At 37.9% G+C, this 12253-nt stretch overlaps 1 protein-coding gene across 1 annotated transcript in view; it reads right to left on the bottom strand.

Moving 5' to 3' along the window:
* The window catches only part of wdfy3 (WD repeat and FYVE domain containing 3), a 335886-nt gene that overhangs the window by 311676 nt on the left and 11957 nt on the right, over window positions 1-12253 (bottom strand). The gene's annotated exons all lie outside the window — the stretch shown is intronic.

The raw sequence follows: 12253 nt of genomic DNA, 5'->3' as shown, positions 1-12253 counted from the left end.
ACCGTATTTCCCCGAAAATAAGACCGGGTCTTATATTAATTTTTGCTCCGAAAGATGCACTAGGGCTTATTTTCTAAGGGCTATCTTATATTTATTCATGTATAACAATATACATTTATCCAAATACAATCATGTCATCTTCTTCTGGAATATCATCATAACTCTCCACATTTAAACCCTTCTGAATTCCAGCCTGAATTTATTGCTACTCCAGCCGCTTTTAGGATCCTTCTGGATCAATGTGCGCGCTTCGATGTTTGATGAATAGTTCGATGTGGTGAAGCAAAATGCCGACATACAAATGTATTCATGTTGCTTTTATACTCAAGCCTCACATATTCCCCAATGTAATGGCACAATATATTTTAAAAGTCTCACATACCATCTTCTGTGCCGTCTTTTTTTTTTTTTTTTTTTGCACCTCCACAATACCATCAGAATGTACGGCGGCATATTCGAGCCACAGAGAAAAAAAATTAAGGATATAATGAAAATGTCTATTTTGTGATTAAAGTAGAAATTTTGGCTTTAAACTCGAAATGTTTTCTTTAACCTCGTAATTAACTTTATCATTAAAACTGACCCAGTTGGTAAATCGCTACGTGCTTCTGGAGCTTCCTCCTGACCTGACGGCAGCGCCAAGCAGCAATAGATCACCACACAGAACACATTAAATTTATGATATTCCAGCTCTCTGCACATTTAGAATTCTTAGATTTATACTTGATATCACTTTCATGATGAAATGCATTAAAATATATATGTTACATTTACAGATAAATCGTTAACTTTGTTAAAATAATGAATACTGTTACTAGTTACACATATCGGGGTGGCATGGTGGCCGAGTGGTAGCACTGCTGTCTCATAGGGAGTGTCACACATGTGCGCATGGGAGGCAGCTAAAGGGCTTGAGTGAAGGCAGTTCTGAGGCATGCCAGGATGTGACAGAGTGCACTGACTCTTTTTCTCCCTTTCCTGTAGACCCTTCCCGGGAGATTCCACCTGGCTCTCTTGATGTCACTTCCGGGACCGAGCCAATGGAAGTAGACCTTACCGGTTCCGGCCCCTGTGATGTCACGTCCGGGCTCGAACCAATGATTGAAGAACATGGGCCCAATCCTTATGACCTCACTTCCTGTCTTCCCCTTTAAAAGCCTGCCCTTTTTCCCTTTTCCCTCAGTCTTGTTCTGGACTCAGCTGTATGCACATCAGTGTGGTGTATTTAATAAAAAACGACTTTGCAGCCAGGATACCATATTATACGGGTGGCTGCCCCAAACCTTTATCTGTTTATGTCTCGTTTTTGTGACAGAAGTCATGTCCCTTGTGATCCCTGCCTGGAGTTTGCGTGTTTTCCTGGTGGGTTTCCACAGTGTGCTCAGTCTTCCATCTAAAGACATGAAGGTTTGAGGATTCGGTGAAGCTACAATAACAGCAGTGTATGTGTGTGCTTGTGTTCACCTTGCAATGAGCGGATGCCCCGTCCAGGGATTTTGTTTCTGTCTTGCGCTGATGCTGCTGGAATGGATGCAACCCCGAATTGATGGATGTAATGATTAAACATCCTTTTCAGAGATATTGTGGCAAGGTGTCCTCGGAATTTAATGGAAGTTTCGGGCACACGCATCGCATTGCGTTAAGTATAAACCTGGCCTTAGGCGCCTTACTTTTCAGCTGACGATCTTGACTCTCATATTTGGCGAAATACGGTAGGAATAAATTTAGAATGTACACATGCAAAGATAAATCAGGTAATTCATGAGGATATTGTTCTTTATAAACCAAATGCTGCAAAAGATCATAACAACCCCACAATCCCCCAAACTTGCTTTTAAACAAGGGGAAATCTCCATGTCTATCCATGACTACATACTAAAATTCACGGCTTCACAAATATTTTAATATTCATGAATGCCAGTGGGAGTTTACTTAAATGATAGTTGGGCAACTACTTGATGGATATACCAGTAAAATTAAGCTATTGGTACTGTTGGTATTTATATATTTGATATACTGTTACAGAATAAGGCACAATATTCTTCACTTGGATAATAGAGTTATTTTACTATAAAGTTATTGAACAGGCTTTCTGCTTTTGTTGTGGTATTGAATAAGTAAAAAGTATAGTAAAAATTAAATTTGTATTGGTATCAAATACAAAAATTCTGGTATTATGACATCCCTACATCCAGCTGTTGGCTAATTGTGGATATTGGTGATTTACACCTTAAGGGGCCAACTGCAGCATTATCCACCAGATCTTCTGCAGCCAAAAAAAAATGTCTATTTCAAAACCTTTTTTATTTTTTACTATTCACGTCATCTACCATTAGTGAGTCCAGATGGTTGAGTGCAACTTTTGTTACATCAAATTAAGATTTTAATGTCAAAGCAAGCAAAGCCACTTTGGCAGAGTGATGGCTTTGTGGCCAAGAATCCGCGTTGGTACCTGTAAGGTTTCCTGTTCAAATTCAGTTACTGCCAGAAGGGATCCTACTCTGTTGGGTCCTTGATCAAGGCCCTTAACCTTAAAATTTCTTCAGGGGCACTTTACAAAAGGTGAGCCTGCGCTCTGACCCACAAAGGTCATTCAAAAAGACAGTTTCCCCTTGGGAATTAACAAAGTACAGTATATATTAAAAAAAACAATCTGGACAATGAAGGATTTCAATATTTATTTGCTTACAATTGCAGGCATGCTACAATATACACTCCTGTTGCTACATTACAATGAGTATTTGACTCAGAGTAAAGTTGACAGAAGTGTGGTAATCTGTAATACTCTGTATGCATGACAATAATGACCCTATAAACCTATTAACCTGTAATGTTTGGACATTCTGAAGGATTCAGCCTTATGAAACAGTAACTTCTCACCAAAACTCAAATTAATGGGAACTAATATCACATATTCTTCAGGCCTGAACCATATACAAATGACACATTGAGAACATTGAAAATTTATTAACAAATGCAGCAAAGGAATGGAATATTTGTGGCAAAATTTCACTACATTAAAATATCACTGTACTCTGTATGCATGACAAGAAAGACCCTAAAACCTTCTGAAAACTTCAAATATGAGCACTGCTATGCCTAATACAGAAAAACCTTCTGAAACATTTTTAATATGGAATTTTTTCACACCAAGAACTTGTGCATATTTTAAACTCAGCACTTAATTGAAACTCCAGACTGTACTCTTTTTTTATTGGAAAGAGTAACACATATTTGCATTTTTCCCAGAGTGAACCCCATGCCAACATGATGTTACAACAAAACAAAACCTACTTGAAAAACCAGATCATAGTCTGTAAATTGATGCTGTATCCAGGCGGAACAGGACATTTGAAATATTGGTAGACAGCTCTAGAGCAACAGCAATTTTTCTGTGCTATAGTCATTGGAGATAAAAAGGAAATGTATACACTCTGAGAAACTAGCAAAGGATAGCCAGTGACCATGGTCATGAGATACAGTCAGAGGAGTGCAGCCTCATACTCTTCCTTTTTGCACCTCTAAAATTCAGTCTATGTTGGACAATGACTGGTTAACTGACTGACTTTACAATGCCCAATAAAAGCTAAATAACTCAATTATACCGTAAAGGAATTAAACACAGTGATATGCAAAGATTTACAGAAAAGGTCCACCAATGTAAACTATACAAGACACCCCACAGATAAAGTCACTGACCTTTCCGTATGAGAACGGCAAGCAGGAAGATTAGGCCCTCTTCAAACTTTTACATACGATATGGTTGTTGAGCATTTATTATGTGAAGATATGGTATACAAAATACAGTATTATAGGTGCTTTTTACATTTGCAAATAACTACAGATACAGTGGACCCTTGACTTACAAACTCAATTTGTTCGCGAGGGCTGGTTGTAACTCAAGTTGGTTGTAAGTCAAGACTATTTTTCTCATAAGAAATAATGGAAATACCCATAATGTGCTCCGAACCTCCCACAGCAACACTTACTTAACCTTTTCATAATAAAAAAGGGTTTTATAATGCGCATAATTTACCAAAACACCAATAATTTTTCTACTGTACTAACCAAAAAGTTATAAAAAGTGACTAGCCTACCAGAAACAACAAATTTCATACTTTACTCACCATTTAAATTGACATCTTTGCGGTGCGGTAAGGGAGGAGGAGGGGAATGAAAAGGAAGGTGGTTATTGTTTATAAGGACCCTCCTTATGCAAATCTTTTCTTTGTAAAATTGTCGAGATGGTGGATTTCGACATGCTGTACATATTAGCGAGATCGGTCACGAACGCCACTCTCATATTTCCGCACAATTTCCTTCTTCGTTTCGATTGTAATCGTTGTTTCTCAAGTTAATAATGACAGTAGTCGAGCACTCAGTTCAAAGCTGGCCGTGTTGTGAACTGCTGTAATAATACACTCCAAAGCAAGCCGGTGCTGACTCAGCCTGATGACATCATCATGTGCCACGCCAGCCCGCTAGCTAACATCCCTTAACAATCGCTTTCTTTACCTTCGTTACCTTCTCTTCCTTCCTTAGGAATTATCGCCTTGCTTGCCATGGTCTTAGTGATTATATATATATATATATATATATATATATATATATATATATATATATATAGATAAATCACTGTACTGACCGAAATTACATCCGAAAACACATGTATCTGGACTCCGACTGACGCTTACGAACGATTTCGGCTGTTTGTTTACAATCGCACAAGCGGATACACGTGACCGCATTCGGGTCGTAAAACAAGATGTTGGTCGTAAATCAAAACAAAAATTTTGGTCGTAAATCAAGTTGTTCGCATGTCAGGCCGGTCGTATGTCAGGGGTCGACTGTAACAAACGAACAAATCCTCTAAATTTTGTGTTATACCAATTTATGAAACAGTTTAATTCATAGTTTATTATGCATTTTTTAGATTTTACTTTGCACTGCGGAAAGTTGGGGTAAACAGGCACTTATCATATACGTCTATGTTTCTCTGCAACAGAAAAGAATGCATGAATCTAACTTGAGTTTTTTAATTTGAAAGCAAGAATCAAATCTCCAATTTCAATAAAGTGCACCTGTCTGTCAAACTCTCAAAAAGACAGAAAACATTTTGTACATCAGCAGATTTGTGTGGTAGCCCATTTGTGTTTTTTTCGTGGTGTGGTGGGTGCAGCAATGTGCTATCAGCACATGCACCTAACCTCACTTCACTCAAATTCCTATACTTGCACTCACACTGGACGGACTGGCGATTCAAATTAATCTAACCAGAAGATCTTTGAGGATGTGGTGGAAAAGTAGGACACTGGAAACATTAGGCAGCTGCCATACCCACTGCATCAGAGTATTACATTTTGTTATTATGATTATTTGTATACAGTTATTCCAAAGTGTTTTTATATATATATTTTCTTGCTTGTTTTGTGTTACTTTATTTCAAGGCTAACATAACAAAATATTTAAGTGATTTTACTTGTTCCTTTCTCACTTGCAATCACAACACAAACAAGAGTGCAATTTTTTCTCTGAAACTTCCAGTTGCATTCATTTCTCATATATTCACTAGAAAATGGTGGAAAGAAAAATAAATATTTTAAAAGTTAAAGAAGCAATGACTGGTTTCATACAGCAGGTAACTGACACTGTTCAGCTGTTTGCAGTAACTAGCTAGGCACACTTGAGCAGCAGTATGATTTTTAATCTCTGCTAGCCTATTTAGTGATACAGGAGAGCTCTTGTAGGTTTTCATATCACACTGAAGGATGACAACTTATCAGTACATTTGTGTACAAAAAAATTGGGTTATCTTAGTATTGCCAGTTCGCCCAGTTGTACTACTGTATATACTCAAGTGTAAGCCGGGTTTTGAAACCCAAAAAAATCAATCATAAAATTAGACCTTATACGCCCGTTCAAAAACGCGACACTTTTTTTTTTTTTTTTTTTTAACATCTTCTTGCCTCCTCCAATCTCGCATCAGTTTCTCAGACTAATCGAATTTAGTTGCAGCAGCAGTGCAGTGTTTATTTTCTTTTGCTACTTCAACAACGTTTAATTTAAAACTAGTTTCATATTTTCTTTTGATCAAACGCTCCATTGTAGATAAGGGATGCTCTTATGATAAAGGTGTATGAGGGTGTGAGATACAAAAAACACAAATCAGTGCAAACGTTGCTTCGGAATAGTTTGGGTATTACCGTGTGGTCACGTAGGCACAAGAGAGAAAGAGGTTAGGAGCACGTGCTGATACAGCACACTGCTGCACCCACATAGAAAAAAAAGGCAGTGTGCTCCGTGGTTACTCTCTTAGGTGGGTGTTAGCATATCATAATCCCTTGTACCAATAGTGTGAGTTTTCTGCATTCGACTAATACGAGCAACATTATAAAATTCCAGAAATTATACGGTAAAATCAAGTCCCGACCTACCCGCGGGAGAATATTTCCGCAAGTATACAGTATATGGTACTTTATTTTCGAGAGAAAAAAAAATGTCAGCCTGCATTCAGTCTTAATGTAAGTCAACAAGGCTAATCATGGCTTAACTACACTATTTGCTCCATCTTTTCATCAATCTTCAAACACACTTAATCCAGTTCAACATAACGGGAGTGCTGGAGTTTAATCTGACTGACTTTGGTGCAAAGAGGAAAAGAATCCTATTTACTTTAACCCTGTATATTATTCTTTGACCACCGGTGCCCTGCTCTACAAATTTATCAAATCAGGCTGCTCTGCAAAATTGATCTACCTACCTTACTTTTTTTCTTTTAATATAAACTATGCTTCTTGTGACTGGTTTTAAAATCGTGCTATGTTATTTTTTTTTTTTTACTTAATAGCAGAATTGTTACGTTGCTGTTAATGAAACTTTTTGCCAAATAAAAACAGAATGAGGAGGGAATACTTAAAGATCATTACAATGCAACATTTAGTACATTCAGTAAATCCTTTTGTGAAAAGTAAATAGACTCGGCGTGCCTCACCTGACGTAAAATGCAGATGTGTGCTGACTTCATGTCTTTTGCACCCAAGAACCAGAAAGGTACAATGTGGGCTGAAGAGGGGCAATGGTGCAAGGACTAATGTAATGTGATCGTTTAAAGTTTTTAAATAATCAGAAGCTTTTTTTGATGGGTTTAGTATGTGTAAAACAAGCATGTGAAGGTCCAGATTCCATTTTCCTCCTTTGTCATGTATTCCATGCACAAAAAAATCTTGCTTTTTTAAAGAAGTGTCATTGCACAAGTCATAAGTGTTGCATGCATGAAAGTGGCACCATGTGTAAAAAAGCAAAAATAATAATAATAAAGCATAGAAAGGCAGTTTAAATTGTACATGTAGCAGTACTTAGAACTTTTAAACTTTTAACCTACATTGAAAGATATTAAAATATTTTCTTATATTTTTAATGAGCATTCAAACCATAATTTGGCAGCCCTTGTGTGTGAGTGTGTGTATACAGTATGCATATATAAATATAAACACACATTTAAATTGAATACATATATGTAAGAAAATGCATGTGTGCATATACTATGTATATTTTACATATACATTTATATAATTTGCCACATGTATTCCTGTCATGTGAATATTAAACAACCCCAATTTAGATGGCAAAAAAAGCTCAAATCTGGTGTGTATGTGTTTTTGGGAAGTTAAGATTGCTCTCTGCACTGTAATGTCTGACCTTAATTTCTCTAAATAAAAATGTCACTTTGTGTAGACTACTATAACATTGTGCCACATCTGCCATCCCCACTTTATCCACAAAACCTGATCCCCTTTTGTGTTTGTACATCAATCAGTGAAAGCTTCAGGTGGAATACGTATACATATATCAAAAGAGGTCTACAGGTTGGAGTGTTTCTAGCCCACAAATGATGGACTCTGGTAATTTGGTTTAAATTTTGGTGAATATTTTTGTGATGTAACTTGGGTGCATTGAACCCTGTCAGAAAACAAAATCAATTTTAATATTTCCAAGGGATTGCCCTTATCCAGCAATGCAGCATTTCTGTATTTTTGGGTGGAATGTCAAATAGGGAAATGTCTTGTTGATAACTGAGAAGTACAGTATACACAGCGTGACAAAATGAAAGGAGAAAATTGAATCCATCAAGCTCATCTGACTATCTAATTGCTACATTGTCCCAATATGTCATCCTTATACTTTTAAGAAGCTGTCAGGGTTCCTGTTTTAACTCCAACACTTGGTGGTTTCTTCCAGATTTCAATAACACTTTGTGCTTTCTGACATCAACCTAATGTGCAAATCTCTAAATAAAAGATTGACTATTTAAATGAAATATATAATTGTTGCTGTCTAAATGTTATCAATGACTTTAAAATGTTTGGGCATCAGAATCAGGACTACAAATAGCCTTTTCTATTGAAGGCAAAAGTGGTTTCATTCTCTTAGCCTGGAACAGGAGTAAATGTTTTTTCCCATAATTAAGGCTACAAAACTGACACCATAAAGGATTACATGTTAGTAAAGACACAGAGAAAATAATGTGTTTTTTCTGTAATGCAGATTAGGGCTTTTCAATTAAACAGAAAAAGGCAAGAGACTGAATGCATTATTAGTCAGCATCTAGTTCAACTGTAACATCAAGGAACCAAAAACTGCCTTCATTTTCCACATGCTAAACATGGGGTAGACAAGAAAGGAAAACACAGATTGTGTAATGCAGCCCTTTAAGAAAGTCTATCCCCATGCGCTTCAAATCCTAATGTTTATTTTTTATTGTGTCTTCTATTTTTCTATTCTTCATTTTGTAAAGCACTTTGAGCTACATTTTTTTGTATGAAAATGTGCTATATAAATAAATGTGGATTGATTGATTGATAATTAACAGCAGATACACAAATTGTGGTAGATAATCTTAAAACCATCATAATGAACATGCAGTAAAGGAAAGGCAAGAGATGCTGTGGAAGATGACGTAGGAATCACTCACTCCTTTTGCTTAAACTAATTGGTTTAAATAAGCAAATGCAATGGATTCATAAGTATTCAGCTCCTTTCATTTTTTAACATTCTCATATGATGCGGCCTTGTCATAAAATCAAAACTTGATTGCTTTGTATGGATTGTAATAAAATTAATAAAAATTAAAAAAAAACATTTCAATTTATTTTTCCCCACATCAAGCAATTCTTCATAGCCCACAAAACAGGATTTTAGATAGATAGATACTTTATTAATCCACAAGGGGAAATTCACATACTCCAGTAGCAGCATACTGATAAAAAACAATATTAATTAAAGAGCAAAAAAAAAAAAGTTAAAAGTTAAAAAATGCAAGGTGGAGAGTGTGAGGCCAGTGTAACAGTCTAGTCTATAATCTTCTGTAGTGTTAATGTTTGTGGAGTAGGACACTGACAGCAGTCTGTCGCTGAAGCTACTCCTCTGCCTGGAGATGATCTTGTTCAGTGGATTCTCCATGATTGACAAGAGCCTGCTCAGCGCCCGTCACTCTACCACAGTTTGTCCAGGCATGAGGCATCCCTCTTCTTTATGCTGCCTTCCCCAGCACAACACCGCATAGAAGAGGGTGCTCGCCACAACCATCTGATAGAACATCTGCAGCATCTTATTGCAGATGTTGAAAGACACCAGCCTTCTAAGGAAGTATACTCGGCTCTGTCCTCTCTTATACAAAGCATCAGTGTTGGCAGTCCATTACAATTTATCATCCACCCACACTCCCAGGTATTTATAGGTCTGCACCCTCTGCACACAATCTCCTCTGATGATCACGGGGTCCATGAGGGGCCTGGGCCTCCTAAAATCCAGCACCAGCTCCTTGGTTTTGCTGGTGATCAGTTGTAGGTGGTTTGAGTCGCATCGTTTAACAAAGTCCTTGATTAGGTTCCTATACTCCTCCTTCTGCCCACTCCTGATGCAGAATATTTTATAAATATTTGCAAATGTATTAAAAGTAAAACTAAATATTTATCACACTGACATAAGCATTCAAAACATTTACTATGACACTTAAAATGTGACTCAGGTGTATCCCATTCTATTGGCCATTATTGAGATGTTTCGACACCTTGTTTGAAGTCCATGTTGTCAATTTAATTGACTGGACATTATTAGGACAAGCACAAACTGGTCTACAGAAGGACCCACAGTTGACAATGTCTATCAGTGCAAAAGCCATGCGATGAGGTTGAAACCTGCAGAATGTAAAGAAAGGACCGTTTCGAGGTATAGATCTGGGAAACCCTGCAGCACTGATTGTTCTCAAGAGCACAGTTGCCTTCATAACTGTTACATGGAAGGTTTCTTAGAACTACAACTCTTCTTAGAGCTTGGCCATTCAGCCAAACATGCAAGCATGAGAGAAGGGCAAAGGTAAGAGAGGTGTCAAAATAGCTGATGGTCACTCCAGCTGAGCTTTAGAGAACCTGTGTGGAGATGGAAGAAACTTCTCGAAGACAATCATCACGGAAGAGTGGCCAGACAGAAGCCTTTCCTCAGTAAAAGGCACATAAAGTCTTTTTGGAGTTTGCAAAATGGCACCTACACAATCCCTCGCTATATCATGCTTCGACTTTTGCGGCTTCACTCTATCGTGGATTTTATATGCAAGCATATGTAAATATAACACTCAGATTTTTCGCTGCTTCGTGGGTTCTGCGGACAATGTGTCTTTTTACTTCCTGTACATGCTTCCTCAGTTGATTTGCCCAGTTGATATCATAAAAGGGACGCTATTGGCGGATGGCTGAGAAGCTACCCAATCAGAGCACGCAGTTAAGTTCCTGTGTGCTGATTGGCTCAGCGATGGAGCACCGAATTCGATTCCGCTGCATTAACCAGGAAGTCTTGTTTCACTCATTCAGCATCAACGTGTTTCTCTGTGTAAAGAGTTAACTTTTGTGCTCTTTTGTGTTTATCTTTGTGCGTAGTCAAGCCCTTCGTTATGGCTCCAAAATGATCTGCTCCTGCTACTGCTTCAGGGGCCGTGCCCAAGCACCAATGGAAGATGCTAATGACTGCCAAAAAGGTATAAGTTCTGGATATGTTGAAGAAAGGGAACAGCTACACCGCTGTAGGACACCATCACAGCATCAATGAGTCCACGATTCTTTTTATTTAAAAAGGAGGAAAAGAATACAAGATCTACGGCCGCAGTGTCCTTTAACCAGGGCGCAAAACGAGTTGTAAGTGAACGTAATAAGGCGGTAGTCCGGATGGAATCTGCTTTAGGGATTTGGATTGAAGACTGCCCGGAAGAATAACAACGGCGGTGCTACACAATCGCCTGAAGAGGCTCCTTTAGAAGAGCAGTAACGCTCTCCTTTGTTATGCAGTAAAACTAAACTCATCGTTATCGGACAAGTCATTGTGTCATTGTTGGTGAGTAACCATAATTAATTTTCTACGTACAGTACTTAGTACACGTACGTGCGTTTAGTGTTACTGTGCACACATTTTACTGTATATAATTTTTCTTGCATTGTACGTATTTATTGCTCGTGGCCTATCGTAATGGCTGTAAAATATGTGATATCGGAGACGCTCGATATATTTAAAATAATATTTAGGTTTTACTGTATATAAACAGTGGATTTACATATATAATTTCAACGAATCTTACCTAATATCTAAGAGAATACAAAGGGTTTATGCTGTATAACTGTGCGAGAAATGTTTAGAATAGTGTGGGAGATTTTATAGCGGCTTAAAATATATAAAAATAACCATATGAACATATGGTTTTTACTTTGCGGATTTTCACCTTTTGTGGGGGGTTCTGGAACGCAACCCCCGCGATCGAGGAGGGATTACTGTTAACAACTCACATAGTGTGAGAAACAAGATTCTCAGGTCTGATGAAATTAAAATTAGTGCCACGTCTGGAGGAAACCAGGCACTGCTCATCACCTGTGCAATACCATTCCAACGGTGAAGCATGGTGGTGTCAGCATTATGTATGCTGTGGAGTTATTTTTCAGTGTCTGGAACTGAGAGACTATAAGCTGGGTTGACAGAAAGTTGAACGGAGCAAAGTACAGGCATACCCTTAATGAAAACCTGCTCTACAGTGCTCTAGCAGCTGTCTGACGCTGGGCCAAAAGTTCACATTCTAACAGGACAATGACCCCAAGCAAAAAGGAAGGACAACACAAAAAATGGCTTAGGGACAACTCGGGAAATATCCTAGTTCTCCGAGTTCTCCACCCATAGCCTGGACTTGAGTAAAATCAAATATCTCTAAAGAAACCTA

The sequence above is a fragment of the Polypterus senegalus genome, chromosome 7, assembly GCF_016835505.1.
Source record: "Polypterus senegalus isolate Bchr_013 chromosome 7, ASM1683550v1, whole genome shotgun sequence".
In the NCBI taxonomy this organism is placed as follows: domain Eukaryota; kingdom Metazoa; phylum Chordata; class Cladistia; order Polypteriformes; family Polypteridae; genus Polypterus; species Polypterus senegalus.
The sequence above is the reverse complement of the archived record's forward strand: the minus strand, read 5'-3'. Positions and strand labels throughout refer to the sequence as shown.